Source organism: Haliotis cracherodii, unplaced genomic scaffold (genome assembly GCF_022045235.1).
Source record: "Haliotis cracherodii isolate W230 unplaced genomic scaffold, xgHalCrac1.p SCAF_5, whole genome shotgun sequence".
Classification (NCBI taxonomy): Eukaryota; Metazoa; Mollusca; class Gastropoda; order Lepetellida; family Haliotidae; genus Haliotis; species Haliotis cracherodii.
The window spans coordinates 68,469,999-68,490,919 of NW_027266308.1; the positions used below are offsets into that span (position 1 = coordinate 68,469,999).

Sequence of the window (20,921 nt, forward strand, 5' to 3'; positions counted from 1 at the left end):
CTTTAACCTCAAAATCCTTGCGTACTCAACCATATCTGAAAATGATTCATTTTACACCTCAATACAATGGAGGGACGCCAAAGCGGTATTCGATCCACGGATGGGCGTGGCTCTGCGAGGGACGGGAGACATGTGGCATGTGGAGACATGCGTCACATAGACGTCATGCAACGACATCGACAGCGACATGGTGGGGGTCTACCGTCGATGACGCCCCCTTAGGGCCAGTGTGACGCTCGCTCAGACATTGCACGAGCTCCACGCGCCCTTGGCTCAGCGCGCAGCATGACGACATTGTGTGACGACTTTGAGCGATGTTCCTCTTGTGCGCTAAGCTCCAATTGATTTGAAAACCGATAGAATTTAATCAGCAAAAACAGTGAGAAGAAACTTCTTTCCCTGCAAAGAATGCCTCAAATCCAATAACCGATTTATTTTAACTTGTTTGGAAACTTCGCATTGAGTTTGACGTTGTCTTTGACCAAACGGGGACCGCATTGTGTACTGTGGCGTTTTATAACATATTTATGTACTGTGGCGTTTTATAACATATTTGTGTACTGTGGCGTTTTTTAGCATATCTATTTACTGTGGCGTTTTATAACATATTTATGTACTGTTCGTGCACGTATATGAAGGTGCATATACTTAATGAACCCCAAAAGTTCTTTATTAGTGAATAGCCAAATAAAATAGAAGCAATATTTAGATGTATGTTGGTTTTAACGAACTGACATGTCGTTTTCTAATTCTAACCACCCCATTGCATTCCTCTTGGCGGATTCATACAGATAGATCTATATGATATTTTTGGAATTTTACAGCATCGCGTTTTGAACAACTTGAAACAATGAGTTCAATAACCAATAATCAATGTAAGACTGAGAAATATCGATCACGTGTGGAAGACTGCCATGCTGGGTCTGTGTGAGGTATTGTCTCTCCCGGCTAGATTACAATACGCAAAACTATACTCATTGTCTATTGATAACAATTGATTGCCAGTAGCACACATGTTTGCAAACCGCTTGGTACCGCGTCGACCCCGGTGTCGGGTTCGATTTCCAATGCAGAGTCTTTCCTTCTCAAATAACTGTGATCTTTGAACTCGCTATGATTCATGTCTGCTTGTAGATGGCACTGCACCCAGCCCATGACATCTGAAGATATTGTCCTGAAGTTGCCGATAGTAGTTCTTTCTTAACTTAGTTCATCAGCAGCCACTACCTTAGTTCTACACTAGTCACACCAGCAGCAGCAACTACCTTTACACCCTCTCTAGCAACTTCATCTACGCCTCCACACTAGCAGCAGCAACTACCTTTACACCTTCACATCACCACTAGCAACAACTCCGTCTACACCTTCACAACACAAGTAACAACTACATGTACACCTCCATACGAGCAGCATCAGCAACAACTGCATCTCCACCTCCACACAACCAGCAACAACTCATATCCAGATGATCTATGAGATGTCACATGCATATTTCCAGTGTTAACGTCCTATGATTCTATGAGATGTCACATGCATATTTCATGTGTTCACATCCTATGATTCTATGAGATGTCACATGCATATTTCATGTGTTTACGTCCTATGATTCTATAAGATGTCACATGCATATGTCCTGTGTTCATGTCCTATGATTCTATGAGATGTCACATACATATTTCATGTGTTTACGTCCTATGATTCTATAAGATGTCACATGCATATGTCCTGTGTTCACGTCCTATGATTCTATGAGATGTCACATACATATTTCATGTGTTTACGTCCTATGATTCTATAAGATGTCACATTCATATGTCCTGTGTTCACGTCCTATGATTCTATGAGATGTCACATGCATATGTCCTGTGTTCACGTCCTATGATTCTATGAGATGTCACATGCATATTTCCAGTGTTTACGTCCTCTGATTCTATGAGATGTCACATGCATATTTCCAGTGATTACGTCCTATGATTCTATGAGATGCCACATGCATATTTCATGTGTTCATGTCCTATGATTCTATGAGATGTCACATGCATATTTCATGTGTTTACGTCCTATGATTCTATGAGATGTCACATGCATATTTCCAGTGATTACGTCCTATGATTCTATGAGATGTCACATGCATATTTCATGTGTTCATGTCCTATGATTCTATGAGATGTCACATGCATATTTCCTGTGTTTACGTCCTATGATTCTATGAGATGTCACATGCACATTTCATGTGTTTACGTCCTATGATTCTATGAGATGTCACATGCACATTTCCTGTGTTCACGTCCTATGATTCTATGATGTGTCACATGCACATTTCCTGTGTTCACGTCCTATGATTCTATGAGATGTCACATGCATATTTCATGTGTTTACGTCGTATGATTCTATGAGATGTCACATGCATATTTCCAGTGTTTACATCGTATGATTCTATGAGATGTAACATGCATATGTCCTGTGTTCACGTCCTATGATTCTATGAGATGTCACATGCATATTTCCTGTGTTCACGTCCTATGATTCTATGAGATGTCACATGCATATTTCCTGTGTTCACGTCCTATGATTCTATGAGATGTCACATGCACATTTCCTGTGTTCACGTCCTATGATTCTATGAGATGTCACATGCCTATTTCCAGTGTTTATGTCCTATGATTCTATGAGATGCCACATGCATATTTCATGTGTTCATGTCCTATGATTCTATGAGATGTCACATGCATATTTCATGTGTTCACGTCCTATGATTCTATGAGATGTCACATGCATAGTTCATGTGTGTTCATGTCCTATGATTCTATGAGATGTCACACGCATATTTCATGTGTTCACGTCCTATGATTCTATGAGATGTCACATGCATATTTCATATGTTTACGTCCTATGATTCTATGAGATGTCACATGCATATTTCCTGTGTTTACGTCCTATGATTCTATGAGATGTCACATGTATATTTCCAGTGTTTACGTCCTATGATTCTATGAGATGTCACATGCATACTTCTTGTGTTTACGTCCTATGATTCTATGAGATGTCACACGCATATTTCATGTGTTCATGTCCTATGATTCTATGAGATGTCACATGCATATTTCCTGTGTTCACGTCCTATGTGTCTATGAGATGTCACATGCATATTTCATGTGTGTTCATGTCCTATGATTCTATGAGATGTCACACGCATATTTCATGTGTTCATGTCCTATGATTCTATGAGATGTCACATGCATACTTCTTGTGTTCACGTCCTATGATTCTATGAGATGTCACATGCATATTTCCTGTGTTCACGTCCTATGATTCTATGAGATGTCACATGCATATGTCCTGTGTTCACGTCCTATGATTCTATGAGATGCCACATGCATATTTCCTGTGTTGACGTCCTATGATTCTATGAGATGTCACATGCATATTTCATGTGTTTACGTCCTATGATTCTATGAGATGCCACATGCATATTTCATGTGTTTACGTCCTATGATTCTATGAGATGCCACATGCATATTTCCTGTGTTTACGTCCTATGTGTCTATGAGATGTCACATGCATATTTCATGTGTTCATGTCCTATGATTCTATGAGATGTCACATGCATATTTCATGTGTTCACGTCCTATGATTCTATGAGATGTCACATGCATATTTCCTGTGTTTACGTCCTATGTGTCTATGAGATGTCACATGCATATTTCCTGTGTTCACGTCCTATGATTCTATGATTTGTCACATGCATATTTCCTGTGTCCACGTCCTCTGATTCTATGAGATGTCACATGCATATTTCCTTTGTTCACGTCCTATGATGTCACATGCATATTTCATATGTTCACGTGTAATTGTCCATGTGAGATAACACATATTGCGTATATATAACGCATGTTGCCTGTGTACGTAATATTCACTGTCGTTGTTAACACTACTTCTGGTACGGCGAACACACTTACAACACTGGTCGTGGTCTTGCCCTAACGTGACATGCTACATTACTCATGATATCAACCACTGGTTTGTCACGTCCAGGCTCAAGCATTCAAAGGCCGCCGTGGTATGTTGGAAGTGTTACTGAATGCGGAGTAAAACAACAACCAAACAAAACTATGTAACTTCCAAATGTCCATGTGCCATCTCTCGAAACTCGGATAACTGTCGCATATCTTTAATTAGCCAAAACATTACGATTGTGAACGAGGCGTTCCAAGTCAATCATTTTTCTTTGGACATAATTTCAGCAATACCATAGAGGAAGCCATGGACGCAGACGTAATAAATTGTATAAATCATATTTCTTAAATAGAATGAATTCACATTGAAAGGAAGTTATTTGTAATCAAGAAACCTCAACATGGTTGACACACATGATATCACGACCTTCAAATTGAGAGAGGAAGATACTTCAGCAGAAGAAAGAATATGTACCTTCTCTAAAACTAACGAAATGGAGGATGAGGAACACTTTATGCATCAATGCCCTCTCTACAAAGATCTGAGACTGGAAATAATACCATCACCACCTTAGCTTTGCACCCAATATCACTTAAAATACCACTAAATCCACCAGCGCCTTCCGCAAAAAGTATGTCATATTTCATTTACAAAATGTTCGTGCAAAGAAAATCTGCATCTCCTCTCTAGACCTTAATAATATTTGTATTCCATTGTGCCTATCAATGTTTATAACTTTTCATTATAACTAGTCATGGTCATGCTTTGTACCCTGTGGGTGTTTATGTACAGTAAATCTTCTTCTTCTTCTTCTTCTTCTTATTATTATTATTATTATTCTACCTAGGGGTTGTATATTGAGTTATACGTATATAAACACATTGATCGACATGTTGTTGACGGGGAAAACGTGCGTGTGCCAGGGTGCATATTATTGCTGAATCGATAATACCACAGAGGCAAGGACTGTTGCCAGCCAGGCTCCTCGCGCGCCAAGACGTACCACAAGCTTTCCCGCCAAACCAGCGTGGGAATCGTCCAGTGCTGAGTCTGTAGGACAACGATGTATTGTTCCCCTTGTTTTGGGAGGTAAATGTGACCTGACTTCTGATTCCTGGCAATGCAAACAATTATATTGAAACAGCGGTCACAAAAAATGTCTAAGTTGACTCGCGTGGTTACCATCGTCAACAGCCCTCGTGCCGGCATGCGCACAACAAACAAAATGGTGTCGACGTCAGGGGGCACTGATTCGCGACATACGACAAGGGATGAAGGGCTATGCCAGTACAACTTGCAGCTTGTTCTTACAACAGCAGGTCTAAACGACAGCTTAGAACAGAAGATCTAGTATCAGTCAACTGGTGTTACTCCTGACGCTATACAACTCGGCGTTAACGCTGGGGGACAACAGGACGACAGCCAGTGCCCCGCCCCGAAGTGAGGTTCAGTTGTACAGCCTGTATTACAGACCAGTCAGATGTATTCTCAAGAAGGTGTATTGGTGTTCATCAGTACACTCCTTAAAGTACGGATATGTCCCTATCTTACACTGAACACAGCTTTGGGTTCAGACTTGTAGCTAACATTCTGCTGATGAGATAATGTGACATTTAGATCTGAAAACCTTTAGCAGTGTCAGTGTCATTTCTTTTCGTTCCTTTCATAACTTTTTTTTAAAATTAATAATAAAACAAAATTTGAATCCTTAACACGGGCAACTGAGTATGATTCTGGGTAGGAAATAATATTTTGAAGATGGCCACGTTACTATAACCATCATAATTGAATATTATGTTTGTGTGTGTGTTTGTTTGTGGTTTTATGACGCACTGAAGATTATGAAGTAAGTGGACACATATTATATAGAGTTAGCACATGTACATGTTGAGTTCAGTCCAATTTTGTACGTCCAACACAATATTGTTGATGTTTATCTCTTACTTAATTTAATGGAACAATCGACCCTATTCTATTCTTATCCCGTTCTCTGCTACATCAGCCCATGTATTTCAGCGCTGGAATTAAGAGACTATATGATCCCTTTAATATTCAAGGGTTTCCTCATAGAATAATGTCCTTGTGGTTAAAGCGTTCGGTCGTCACGCCAAAAACCCGGGTTCGATTCCCGATATGGGTGCAATGTGTGAAGCCCATTTCCGGTGTCCCCCGCCGTGATATTGCTGGAATATTGCTAAAAGCGGCGTAAAACCACACTCACTCACTATAGAATTATTTATATTTAACCTTAGACGTAACTTTATTTCATTGACTATATGCTAGTCCATAGCGATACCTGTATCTCTGTGGTTGACAGAGAAGAGACTACCATACAGATCCCCTAACACTAACTCTAATTCTCTACATCATGACCAGTTATCAATACAGGGAATATATCTCCCCGACCTAGTACACTATTTCCGTGTATTCTCTGTCCATATATGTGGGCGTCTTCAAACGCTGTCAGCATCTGTCAGGTCTATCGGGTAGTTGGGTCTTCGTTGCTTTAAACAAGGGGGTCCTGGTTCGATTCCCACAGTGGCGCGTCGCCGTGTCTGCTACATCATCTTATTATCTGGTTTCACTTCTTCCAAACAGCCCAGTCGTCTAAGGCGCTGCAATTCGCTGTGCAGAGTTGCGTCTCTTCGGCGCACCTATGATCACGGGTTCGAATCCCGGTTCGCCCCGATTATGTTTCTAGGTTTTTCAGCACCATATCCGTGCTCATGGGTTTCACCAAAGTGGTAAGCGTCTGAAACCTGCATCACTTTGGGCTTCACCGCAGATAAAACTGACACGCGGGTATAACTGGAATACTGTTCAAAGCAGTGTTAAACCCAAATCACTCACTCACTCTTCCAAATAATAGGATGGCTCGATGTACAACGGGGAACACGACGGTAGGGTAGCCTCGTTAAAGCGCCACGTCCGGGTCGAGCTTCCCACCTGGGTTTAATGTGTGAAGCCTATTCTTGACGTCCCCCGCCATAGTGCTGGACTAGTGCTGAAAGCGGCGTAAAACCCAACACACTCACTCATCTTCACAAGTCTTCCATGAGGGAAGAGTTCGATGAGGACAAACTCATTTGTTCCTTACGTTGGGAGACGCCTATTGTATTCTGTTTCTCTCAGTTTTCTGTCACGTGACAGTCGTAACTGAGCAGCTGGCGTTACGGTCATGGCGGTCAATTCACGGGCAGTGTGAAAAGGTCAACACGTAGCCATCAGACATCCTAAGTCGGCATGAACAGTGTCCGCTGATACAGTCAATACACATAGATTTTACGCACGCCTCAAACGTAAGCGAGCTTCAAACGTTCGTTCAAGGCGAGCAACAAATATTGGATGTCTGAGCGACCCATATCGCTCTTCATATACATCAATATACACAAGCACTATACTTATCTCACCAAGCGAGACTAAAACAGACTACTCTACTCAGCCTATCAAGAAGATATCAGACTCAGAACATCCTGGACCTATTGAAATCTATTCTCCAAATCCTGTTCCCTGGTAATCCAAATCCATCGTCTCCACAGTTTACACAAGCTTTGTCAAGACAATCTGAAGAACCACACCTGATGAAAGTGGCCAGTTACCCACAGAAACAGCCACAAACTTCATTATGCGTGTACCCTAATGAGGCCATGAGAACGTCTTGTACAATATGTTCTATTCAATTCTATTTAAATATTCACCCTCACCACAATAACGTTAACACATGAACAGTGTATACAGTGTGTATATATGGACAAACATTTATCACGTATACTATTAGCACTACACAGGGACCCACTGGAGTCAGCACCAAACCTTTTTTTTTTTTTTTTTTTTTGTTTGTTTGTTGTTTAACGCCGCACTCAGCAATAATCCAGCTATATGATGGCGGTCTGTAAATAATAGGGTCTGGACCAGACAATTGTGATTGACATCATGAGCATCGATCCACGCAATCGGGATACGATGACATGCATCAACCAAGTCAGCGAGCCTGACCACCCGATCCCGTTGGTCGCCTCTCACGACAAGCATAGTCGCCTTATACAGCAAGCATGGGTTGCTGAGGACCTATTCTACCCCGGAGCTTCACAGGCCGGCAAGCATGGGTAGCTGAAGACCTATTCTACCCCGGATCTTCAAGGGTTCACCATACTTGTGTTCAGGGGTTTCACCAAACGTCACGTTCGGCTTTTCTCCCACATCAAGCTTGCACGCCTTTATATAAACGAAATACTGTTCAAAGCGGCGTTAAACCCAACTCTCTCACTCGTTGACCAGATGGCCACGCGGAATCATACAGCTTGCACATCGGTTTTCAATTCACACCTCAATGAACCGAACAAAATACAGTCAAGCCTGACATAGGTAATGCAGAACGAAGCGTGGTTTATTTCACGATAAGACATTGTTCTATCATGACGTCATCACTGGAGATTCGAACATGCAACTTGATGACGTCGTATATTGGACGACGTTATTTTGAGAGGGAGTGTTTAGTGAGATGTCCCCCGTACATGTAGCTGGGCAACGCAGGAGGATTATCTACATTATACTACATTTGGTTTTAAAGGGAGGGGTCCAAAATATCGAAGTCATTTCTCTTGAGGGAAGGGGGTTTGGCATCGGTGTCATATTAATCAACTGCACCTAAACAGTCAGCAGGGCTGTGTCTTTCTGATCTGTCTGATCAGACACATGCCTCGTACCTTCACGAGTATTTGGAAGCAACGTGTGACTCTGTGATTTTGTTAGACTGTGTGTATGTTGCACAAATACGAAGTGTCTTTGGAATCCGATATGTCACGTCAGTGAAAATGTTTCATTTGTCAGGTTCGTCGGCTAACGCGATCTTGGAGAAAGCGATCGGTCAAAATAAAGCGAAAATATACCTGCTGTCCATAACATTCGTTTTGTGTAAAGTGAAGTGTCTAATTATTCAGAAAACAGAAATTATTGGGGAAATCGTGCAAACCCTTTTTCCCGAAGATACATTCAGAGACCTTATACCGGTATGCGGTCACTGATCAATTATAATCCGTCAAATGTAACACCTTCCTGAATACGGGACCGCCTCCGTGGTCTAGTGGTACAGCGTCCGCCCGGAGAGCAGAAGGTCCGGGGTTCGATCCCCTGCCGCGTCATACCAAAAGACGTTAAAAGATGTTACTTGTTGTTACCCTGTCTGGCGCTTGGCATTAAGGGGTTAAAGCAAGGACTGGTCGGCTCGGAGTCGGTGTACTGTGTCTGAGTGGGGTATTCATGTTAAACTGCGGCATGGTATCTCAGTGGGCTAGCACTATAGTACTCTAGTCCAAGCAGTCACACACACACACGTGCATGCACGTCGCTATATAAGTGCAATAATCTTGGACGCGACGTAAAAACCCAATTTCACCTCACCTCACCTTCCTGAATACAAAACGGGGCGGTCGGGTAGCCTAGTGGTTAAAGCGTTCGCTCGTCACGCCCAAGACCCGGGTTCGATTCCCGACATGGGTTCAATGTGTGAAGCCCATTTCTGGTGTCCCCCGCCGTGATATTGCTGGAATATTGCTAAAAGCGGCGTAAAACCATGTTCACTCACTCACTCACTGAATACAAATCAAAACTCTTCACAAGAATGGGTAACCAAACGTTCGAAGCGCACATAAAATCTTTAGACGTTTCAGCGATGGCGACATAGATTGGTTACTTGTTGTTACTCCAAGGAATCTTGTAGAAACTCCCCTTATATCTTGTAATCTTATACTCATGTTGGGCACAGCAGCCTGTCCAAGATTATTGCACTTATATAGCGACGTGTATGCGCGCGTGTGTGTGGCTGCTTGTACTTATGCCGGTTTATAGTGCTAGCACATTGAGATGACATGCCGCAGTTTAACAAGAATATCCCCCTCAGACAAGGTATACTGACTTCGCGCCGAACAGTCCTTGTTTTAGCCCTTTAATGGACCCGTAAAGATTCCGAGGTAGAATAGGTCCTCAGCAACCCATGCTTGCCGTAAAAGGCGATTATGCTTGTCGTAAGAGCCGACTAACGGGATCGGGTGGTCAGGCTCGCTTACTTGGTTGATGCATGTCATCGATCCCAATTGCGTGGATCGATGCTCATGTTGTCAATCACTGGATTGTCTGGTCCAGACTCGATTAATTACAGACCGCCGTCATATAGCTGGAATATTGTGCGGCGTAAAACAACAAACAAACAAAACACGAGGTCTCTCTTCCTGGCCTGTTTGTTTTGGGTGTAGTGACATGGTCTATTTTGCAGCTTTCATTGCTTGTAGTATTTCTTTGTCTCTATTTAGAAAAGGACTTGCAACAATGAAAACCCAGACCAACTCGATGTCCCCGCAGTTCTTGCTAGGAAGCTTTTGGGATCAGCAGGGTGGCTCCATGCGGTTGTGAGATGCTGTGTTTGACAGTTGACAAGCTTGGCTATGTGATGCAATGCTGTTTAGGCGGCATCCAACTGTTTGAATTGCGGTGATAATTTTTTATGAAAGCTGTCTGATGTCTACAAGATTCATCTTATCGGCATTCAGCGTTGGTGGGCAGTACAGCCTCTTCACGAGTTGGAGGCAGAAGATGTCATCAATATGCCCTTCTAAGTTCAGTATGTTCATAAAGCATCCTGGTAGACTAAGTACTATGTTGTGGAGGTCTGCTTTGGGCCTTTGGAGAAGCACAAAAATGAAATTCCATCTTCAGCTCTCTTCCAATGTATCACAACGTGTCCTTTTCAGCTTCTCCTTTGTCGGTTCTTAGGAAAGGTGCTGGTTTTTCAAACCTTCTGAGGCATATTCAGCCCTGAGGGGTTTTGCAAAGAGCTCACGTTAGACTTTCCTTCTGTTTCAGTGCAGTGGCATCCTTCCAGAAGATGTCAAAATCGAAACTTACAGTTTTCAAATTATTTGTTTCTAGGTTCCTTGCCAGATACTTCCTGATTAACTCTTACCAGTGCTGGACTGCAAAACGGCTGACTTTGACATTTTCTTGTTACTGACAATTTCATTGAGCTTGAGGTGTGAAATACCAGTTTTTGACCTGGTTGCTGACTTGAATATAAAACGACAAAACCCTTTTCATATCCAATAGGGTTGCCACCAAAGAGACCCGGGGAGAGGTAGTATGTCTTAACAAGGAATCTCCCGATGTCATATGAATTCCTATCCAGTTTGGCCTCGGACAACGTTGTAGCTTCTGCCTAATTGACATTGTTTGGTACAGTGTCCTCCTTGCTGATCAGTGCAAGTATCTAGTGCACAAGATCTGTTTGTTTGAAATCTTTAGCAGGAACTTCCCGACCATGATTAATGTCTAATGTATCCACCGATTCATTCAAAATCCCAAAAGTCTTGGCCTTTTCAATTCCAGTTACTGTGTCCACAATTGCCGTTTTTTGGAATGACTGATGTGAGAGCTGTCCCTGGTTTGAAAGCTTTCAGAAAATCTCGATGATCCATTTCACGTTGGGTGTCCAGAGCTATGTTGAGATTGATGTCGTGATGTGGAGTACTTAAAATAGTGGTCCTTATTTGTTGATGAAAACATCCAGCAGAATAATCTTAATGAATCAGTTCCACACAAAATGTTGCACATGAACTGGCCCCATTTGGAAATTAAAATGGCAACGAACCCTTCAAAGAACAAGTATGAGATTGTAACCATACGGTCCACCAATCCTTCCAGCAAGACTAATGGCCACACCTTCATCACAGTGGTTCATTATATCCCAGTAAAGAGCAAAGGTTGCATTTTTTCTTGAACACTTGATCCTCAATTTAGTTCAACGTTGGAGAGTGATTGTTCCTGGATGTCTTGAAACAGATTTTCTTTGTCTTCTAATTGAGAGATCTTGATCATGTAACATCAAATATCAAATCGAATTGCAAGGGAGGGGCGCTTGCTATTTCTAGCAGCTGTTTCAATATTATTATTATTCCTACACATCGTGTTTCAAGTAATGGAGACGTTCATAAATACCACAGGGTTTGTAAGCACTAAAGACATTAGTGATCTTTGATTTTTCTAAGATGAAGAATAGGAAATTCTGGTAGAAAATGTTGGAAGATCTTGTCCTCTTTCATGATTTGAAGCAGGTTTTTTGGACAATTTGTGGTCAGGAGCTAGAAGGATCCTGTCAGGTTTTGTCTGCCCTAGTCGATCCAGTCCTTACAGCACCTCTTGTAGTAGTTAAGTTTTCCTTTGTTGCAACATTTTCATCATCAGTTTTTTCAGGACTTGGTGCCAAATTGTTTTGTGTTGTCATCAACAGTTGGTTCTTTTTCGTGGCTGAGTGTCCAGTATATCAACTTGCTTGAAGGAGCTGCATCCAACAGTGACCTGGGATATGCCAGTGCCATCAATATTTAGGGATTCTAATGTCTCATTCAAGTCATTGATGATGTCAACGCAATGTCCTTGGGTAGAGCTGTCAACTTTGTTCCAAATCAAACTTAATCTCCATGTACTCTGAACATGGAGGGTGTGTTTCATCTTATCTTCTGGTGGCTTGGGATGACTTCACCCAGGTCAACCTTCATCTGCATGGACATATTTCTCCTCTTGTCACTGAGCATAGTGGGTTGCACCACCTGTTTGTAATAGCATGGTGTCTGGGCAGTCCTTTCTGCGTCATTGGCAGTGAACAGAGCAAGAAAGTCTTGTTGTCCCCTGGATCTGGATTGTCCGGTGATATGGTAGGCTCTCATGCTTGCTGGTGAAAGGCCTTTACTTGAGATTGTCTTATAAAAATAATCATATGACTTGATGAAGGTTTTGTAAAAGCCTTTGTCGGGATCAGCCTCTGCTTGGAGCCATTTTGCTGTTGAACGCATACTGTGATGGAAACTACAGCTGATGTGGACTGATGATTCAAGGCTATATCAACCGTGTTCATTTCAGCAGTGATGCCAACATATTTTTAACTCAGAGTGCTGAAACCAACAACTACTAAAGTGAGTGAGTGAGTATGGTTTTACGCCGCTTTTGGCAATATTCCAGCAACAGCACGGCAGGGGAACACCAGAAATGGGCATTGTACCCATGTTGGGAATCGAACCCGGGTCTTCAGCGTGACGAGCGAACGCTTTAACCACTAGGCTACCCGACCGCCCCTACTACTAAAGAGTAGAGTGGAAGCTGTTTCTTCTGGTACAGATTCTGGGCTTCCGTTGACTAGTCAGTATGTTATGTGTTAAGAAATACCTCACAAATCAAAACTTGAACTGGCAGAGGTACGAAAACATTCCACTGACTGAGGATGTTAAAGGTCTTCCAGTCTAATTGGTGATGTGTCCATTTTGGAGATAAACCTACTGTGTTTTGAAATATGATGTAGTCCCACTGTAGAGTAGATACCTCTTTATTTTAATTTTGAACCAAGCGCTTTAGCAATAACTAAGAAAAAGTTTTTAAAATGCAACAACGCTTTGAAAACGGTGCTCTCTTGCAACGTGTAACAACTCAGGTACACAGGTCTGCAATCTTAGTGGTCACAGGTTGTTGTATATGTAACAATTATTACTTAAGTTCAAGATTAAAAACACCATAGTCGTCAGTAGTTCAAACTTAATTGTTTGATATGCATTACTTAGAAGTTGACAGATGACAAGATAGTTAGTTTACAATATTGACTGCAACTGTTGAAATCTTACGTAGGTGAAACATCCCACCCAATCAACACCAGAATGAAAGAGCACAAAACCTCCACCATTAAATCCGACAGCAAATCAGCCATCTCGGACCATATCAGCAACTGTCCCAATCACATCATCAACTGGGACAACGTCCATATCCTCGCCAACAACCTCCATGATTTCCCTAAAAGAAAACTAACAGAAGCAGTCCACATTCGCCGCCACATGCCATCAATCAACAGAGATCAAGGCTATTTCATCCCATCCTCGTACTATGAACTCATCAAGCAATTATCATTTATACTGTTTATTGGCTTCATGTCCCATTGACTTCCACCTATGTGTTCTCTGTCCATCACGTTGTGACAGCACCATCCCTTTGTTGTCAACACTTACCAATGTTATACCACTGATGTATGCAATTGTTGTTACTGTTAATCCTCCACCTACTATATATATTCTGTACTATGTCCCTCATTCAGTCTTGCTTGACAACGGTATAAGGATCTATACCGAAACGTCGCTTTTCACAGTATTAAAGAAGTTGTTATCCATAAAATTGTGTCTACCTTGTAGTTCAAACTAAGTGTTCAAAACACAGAGTTTTTCAAAAGACGTTGACAAATAACACTCCGACCTTAGTCCAAAGACAGAAGTTTTAATTTTTTCAAACATGTTGTACCCTGTTTCGGCTGATCCTGTCATTTCTTGGAATTTAGCAAGAGAGGTCATTTCTTGGAAATCGAACATGCCATCATTTCTATTCTGTATGAAATGACCGTCCGGTTCCGGAAACTGAATTTCCGGACATATGGGTAAATTTATATAGTAATTATTTCGTTTTGAATGAAAATCGTCCGGGAACCAAGGTTTCCGGATATCTGAAGTCCGTATAAGCGGGGCATGACTGTATGTTAAACGAATATATTTCTACAACAAACTTTATGAATTAACATTATATTATATATTTAACATGTGTAAGTGTTATTAGTTAATTAGCAATTACCCCAAGTAAACAATAATAAATTCAAAATAAATGCCTCTCCACCCCGAACTTGGATGTGGCAGAACTTGACCTACATCCCGGTTACTCAAACCTCACAGCTGTCAATGGCTTACAATCTTGTGTGTACATTCTCCGTAAGTAGTTAAATGAAGCAAGATGACAACCCCGATCTATGATATGGTTCAACATTAACCTGTAGATTTACTGGGATTGATCGAGCCTGCTGGCACAGTATGATTACCAATGGAACTGAGTATGACTGAACAGCCGCTTTTTAGCCTTCAGACCAGCCGGACATTTTGTTTTATTTTAAACATATTTTATTGACATATATGGTCAACGGGATTGGGCAAAAGTTATCCAACTTACATGGCCCTTTCCCTACTCTATATGTACAGACATTGATTATACATATATATATACACATATACATACACACATACATATACATACGTATACAGAAATACAAACATATACACATAATCATATATACACACAATCATACATACTCATACATACATACACATACTCACATACATATGCACATATTACATTTATAGTAACAAAGAGAGCCGGACATTTTGACACGGGGTAGGGTATATCTCAGTATCTGTATGGTGTGACCTGTCAATTTCAAGATTTCATGGATTCCAAGCCAGATTGTGAATGGAATGAGACATTCGTGGTGCAGAAATAGTGGGTTGTGTATGATTTTCTTAATTGTGCATGTTCTCAAACGAATTTCATCAAATTTGACTTCAATTTATGTCGGGACATTGTTTACGTGGATTTTCGAATGGACAAGTGTTTTCTGAGTTGTGGACTTTCAAATTTTCTTCTGCCAAATCCTTACGATGTTGGTTGACGGAGATGGCAACGAATATTTGTATGCAAAAGATATGCCTTCCTTAAATCTTTTAATGTCATCATCGAAGCAGTCAGGGTTGGGGCCTAGCCAACGCCCAAAACATCTGATATCAAACTACCGTATTTCCTCTATTTGACTCGGTGTGTATTAGAGACCTGGCTGGTATTAGAGACCCAGCGTGTATTAGAAGAAATATAGATACGCTTTACAGTTCATATGGGGGTGATCGATCGGCAGCCATTTTCTATGAATCGATATGTTGGCTATCTATGTATTCATACGCACGGTTTTTGTGTGTGAAAAGGCTTAATATATTTGAGAGGGGTTTCAGTAGCAAAAAGGAAACCTCTTTTTAACCAATCAGAATCAATCATTCATCAATGTCATGGTAGAATCTTGAATATCCTTTTTTCTCTGGATTTGTTTTCCAAAGCGGGGCGATAAAAGAGTCAAGATTATTACGTGCGTATTTTATTATCATTTATTGTTTTCGATGAATAATTTGATTAAGAAGACTTTCATTACTTATAACCCACTTTAGCTTTTCACAGGCGTCAATAAATAAGTTTAAAAAATTCAAAATCCTGACAGAAAGCGTCAGTCACTAAGTGGAATGTTTAATTGCTTTATCATATTTCATTCTCAATATTTTGCAACTCGACTGAGGTACGTATCATTTCAATTTCATTACAATCAGACCTTAGTTCTCGCTACCGCTAAACAAAGATCCATTAGGGGTCACGTCAGAACGACCTTTCATCAGACTAATCAGAGAGTCGCTTACCAGATTACGAAAGTGACAGTCGCAATGTGAATTCTAATCATACAACCTCGAAAACTTTAACACGGGATATTCCGAACGATAGTTACGGGTTTAACGACTGAATCCATACAATCTAGACCATGTATTCCAGAATATTCTTTTGTTCAGGTTTCAAATTTGTAATCGAGAATTTGTCAAAATATGTTTCGAAGCGTAGTCGCCATTTTGAAATTAATGTCGTCAAGCATGAGAAAGCTCCCTTCTGATTAGTCAATCCATGTCAGTCAATGATTTAGTCAAAGTTTGCGCAAGGTCAGCCTAACGTGACCCGTAATGGGATGTCCTCAGATCTTTGTTTAGCCGTAGCAAGAACTAAGATCTGATTTTAATGAGATTGGTATCATTTGAGAATTTGTTTTCTTTAATTGTAACTACAAACAGCCTGAATTAAATATATAAAAAATCATGAACAGTGTTACATTTTATAATTTGTTGAAAAAAAAGGGAAGGTTTTATTTGTCATAATCGATTCAGTTGTATTGAGTGGCATATTTGCGTAGACCTTGTTCTAAATGTCAGTTCTAGGGGAAGGATTTAAGGTCATTGTAAACACCTTTCAAGGACCAGTTGAATCAGAGACGTCGAGACAGATATGTTTACATATATGATTCTGTTTATTTGTTCTTTTACTCCGCAGTACAGATGTATCACGGTGTAAACAATCGGGTCTGCACAAATAAACCAGTGGTTGACATTAAGAATGTTGGCCACTACACTTTTGTCAAATCAAATGTATACACCCTCAAATGATAAGCTCTTCCACACATAATGCCTACTGTCACTACCCCAACGAGTAAAATGCGCCAAAAGTGGGGCCAGTTTACTGAGAATACTTAAATGTAGAAAACAGTGATAAACTGTGATGCCATCATCATCATCATCATCATCATATGTGACGTCATTACACAATCGGTCAACGATGATGACTTTGTAACGTCGACAATGAACACTGTGTGACGTCGACAATGAACACTGTGTGACGTCGACAATGAACACTGTACAACGTCGCCGACAATATACACAGTATGACGTAGCTCTCACTCCAGGTGGAGTGAATAGTTGGAACGTGTTGGATTGGGGCATACAAGTTCATCAACAAATGCTTGAAATGACCGTGCGTCGTGGAGCACGAGCATTTTCACTGATATTGCTAAAAAGTAAATGTTTCTCGGAAAATAAGGCCCGTCTGTAGAAATAGTCTTTCTGGCATAGTCCAATCAAAATCGCGCAACGAAATCGAAATTCGGTTCGTAAACTGTCGTGCAGATTTCGGTCGATTGCAGGCTTTGCAAAGCATGTGCACCGCCAATTCGTTGTCAGCAGATATTTTCTGAATCTTTTCATGTTTTTAATCAAGGCGCTCACATGATTTGAAGCATTTCGCGATGTAAGACCCGTTTTACCACAATATAGATCTTGATTATCGATCAGATCGTCCTGACTGGGCGTCTCCATTTTGTTTGAGGCAAATGCAAGTGATACGAGAGGGGGAATCTGATTGGTCCATGGGAGAGGCTTAGAAGGGACATAACTGGTAATAGCCACTGGTGGCGCTGTGATCGAACCCAGTAATTCCAGCCTAGTTCTGCAAAGGTGGACACTGGACTTTTTAAGTCAGTTAACTCTCTTGCCTCGGGAGGATGGGTTACCGCATGATCTATGAAAAACTGGATTTCACAAAGGTCGCATGCTAGTTTATCTTTTTCAACATACACAAGCAGACAAAGAGAAAGCTGGGGGCTCGTCGGATGCCGTTATTTGGAAATACCCCTTTGGATCGTTATAACCTAACAGTGAAATCGTGTTCGGATTTCTGATTCTGTGGATAAGTGGAGTGGTATTGATTTGGATACTATTTCTGTATATATCAAAGCTTGATATTTACACCTATTATATTTATAAACCATAATATTGATAATATACATGTTGTTTGCCAACATCGACGCGGTAAATTGAAGCTCCGTTTTCCATTGCATGAATATGGTAAACTTTGGTCGAACGTAAACAGAATAAAATCTACCTATATATGTGTGAGGTCTTTAAATGGCATTTAGAAGTTATACACATATAGAAGAGAATTTATGGATGTCAACTTCTTCTTTATGAGGAACACAACGTTTCGGAGAATATGCTTACTCCTTCATCAGGTGAATGGATGCCATGAGGCAGAGAGTATATATATGTACATGTAAGGACAACAAAATTAATAAGATAACAAAAGGTGGAAACTAACAAGGGAAGCCAACAGATGATTGGCGCTGATCGGTGATGAATCAGTGTTATCCTTCAGTGGATTTGTAATAACGTAAGTGGTTATATATACAGTTTTAACAGCGCACACGGGATACATATGTGTCCCTGGGCGTGAAGTAGGCCTACACATATGTATGTTGTATAATACATGACCTCAAAGGAGTAGCCGATTATACGTTCATTGATTGATTCTTGTTATCTACTCTATATATGGGTTTGCTGATCAAACGTGGGCGTCATGAAAATTGTTGTCACGAGATCCATTTTCAGTTGTCCAATCAGACTTCTCCGAAACACCCAAAACACAACGAGCAACTTATCAATGTGATAAATTGAGAAACGAACACCTGTCATAATATCCCGAATTTAACGCCTCATATATATTTTTAAATATAATGTTACGCAGACACGTGCCTTGGAACACGTTTCTTTGTATAGCGGCGGGATATTGTTACTTTATGTCGATATAAAAGAGTAGCTTGAAAACATTCAACAGTTTCAGAGTCCCATTAAATTTCAATACAAGTTGGCAGAAGGGAGAGCATATGTATGATATCTGCGTTAGGTGAGACATGTAATTACTGCCACGAGGAAAGCTGCGAAGATTTCTTAGCGTGCCACCTTGCGATAAGATTAACTCTGTCACCAACAATATGTACATGTGCGCTCTCATGGCCCACTGACCGACCGACATGCGCAGACACGATATTACAGGAAGTGTACTTACCCAGCACGACCAAGGCGAAGGTCGTTTGATATGCTGAAGTCGGCTCTGTCAGGTAGGGAGACAGGGACATTTCTTTCTTTTTCGTGCCGTTTTGTCATGATGTCATTGTTGAAGATATTGTAACGATGAGTGAGTATGGTTGTAGGGTCACAATGTCTACAGCTAGAAAGTGTCAGGTGTACATATCTCTGCTCCACGTTGTGTGGGGTGGTGGTGGTAGTGACAAATTGAGCGTTCGTGGTCGCAGTTGTTGATTGATGTCAATTTCAATTAGGAATAATCCGAATTACAATGACAGCAGAAGAAAACTGACCATTTGGGTGAAATTACCGTTTTTCCTCATACGTGCTCTCAGATGAATATTTCTGTTTGTACACCTGTATGGAATTGTCTATTTTAAGTTTGGTGACTGTTTCAGAATACAGGCCAAGTGATGGACTTAATACATATTATCTTTGTATGTTCTGTCAGGTTTTGTCATATTTCATAAAATCATCTCCCTCAGTGCTCATATAATTCTTTCTCAGAGTGTCAGTTAATGTTGGTATTTATTTGAAACATTGTGTGTTATTTTAGTAGATCTATTAACAATGTTACAAGTGGTTCAACTTAGTCAATTAAAATAAATAATCAACATGTATAAATAGAGAATATTATACAAGTTTGTGTGTCATACAGGTTTAATGAAATGAGTGTCATAATTCTTGTATTTTCCGAGCTAGGTTGAGGGTAATACATGAATACGTACACGAGTTTCATAAGATCAGTATGACGCACCTATAAGTGTAATAATTTCTTTATTACCCATTATTTATTAATCCATTTTAGCTCCCCTTTACAAAAAAATGCACTATCACCACCTTTGTCCTAGAAAACCACAATTTGACGAATGACGTCCGCAATCTTTCTACTTTGACTTATTCCGTGCTTACGAATGATGTCAACAATAACGTCCGGATGACGGACACAATGAACTGGTGCGCAAGAAGTGATATTTGCGCTAGTGCTCATACGATGTTTATTAACTCAGTTATTTCTAACCCTGTTGGTAAAAAATAGTACTATTGGATAGCAACCAGTTATCGTTAAGCACCAATTATCGCCAACCCTGTTATGGCGCACACATGATCACATGTCGTTTTACTTTTGCTCATTTTTAATAGAAGAGAGAAATATCTATCTGAAAATGATAAATTAAACTGACTCTTGTTAGGAAAATATTATGAAACACACTACACACCTTGCTCGAATACAACTTTAGAAAAGAAATGCTAGAGGTACAGAAATCTAACAACACCATGATGCCCATATAGATCTGTCATTGCATACCATCTGTCTGTCATTTCTTCCCAAAATACAATTTGAAAAAAGTTAGCTATTTATAAAAAAAAATGCAGCTGTATGTATCACGAAATCCGTAGTAGATAGTATTATGGATAAGCATGTGTAGATTGAATGTTGGGGGTATTGGTTTACGTCAGTTGGCAGACGACAAATTTATGAACACATTTCTTGTTGGTTTTAAAGAATAAAATATTTGAGTGTGATACCAGAGATAATAGAAAATATAATTTGTATAACTGAAGTGGTGCATGTGATCACATTGCACATGCTGTTTGAACCAAGGCAATAGCTGTTTCAGCTAG

General features: G+C 40.5%; 1 protein-coding gene across 1 annotated transcript in view; it reads left to right on the forward strand.

Moving 5' to 3' along the window:
• Positions 1-19,288: 19,288 nt before the first annotated feature.
• LOC139442538 (uncharacterized) overlaps positions 19,289-20,921 on the forward strand; it is a 41,986-nt gene continuing 40,353 nt past the window's right edge. Inside the window, exon 1 of the mRNA XM_071223355.1 lies at positions 19,289-19,327. The gene's annotated coding sequence lies outside the window, so the exon portion shown is untranslated. The remainder of the gene's footprint in view (positions 19,328-20,921) is intronic.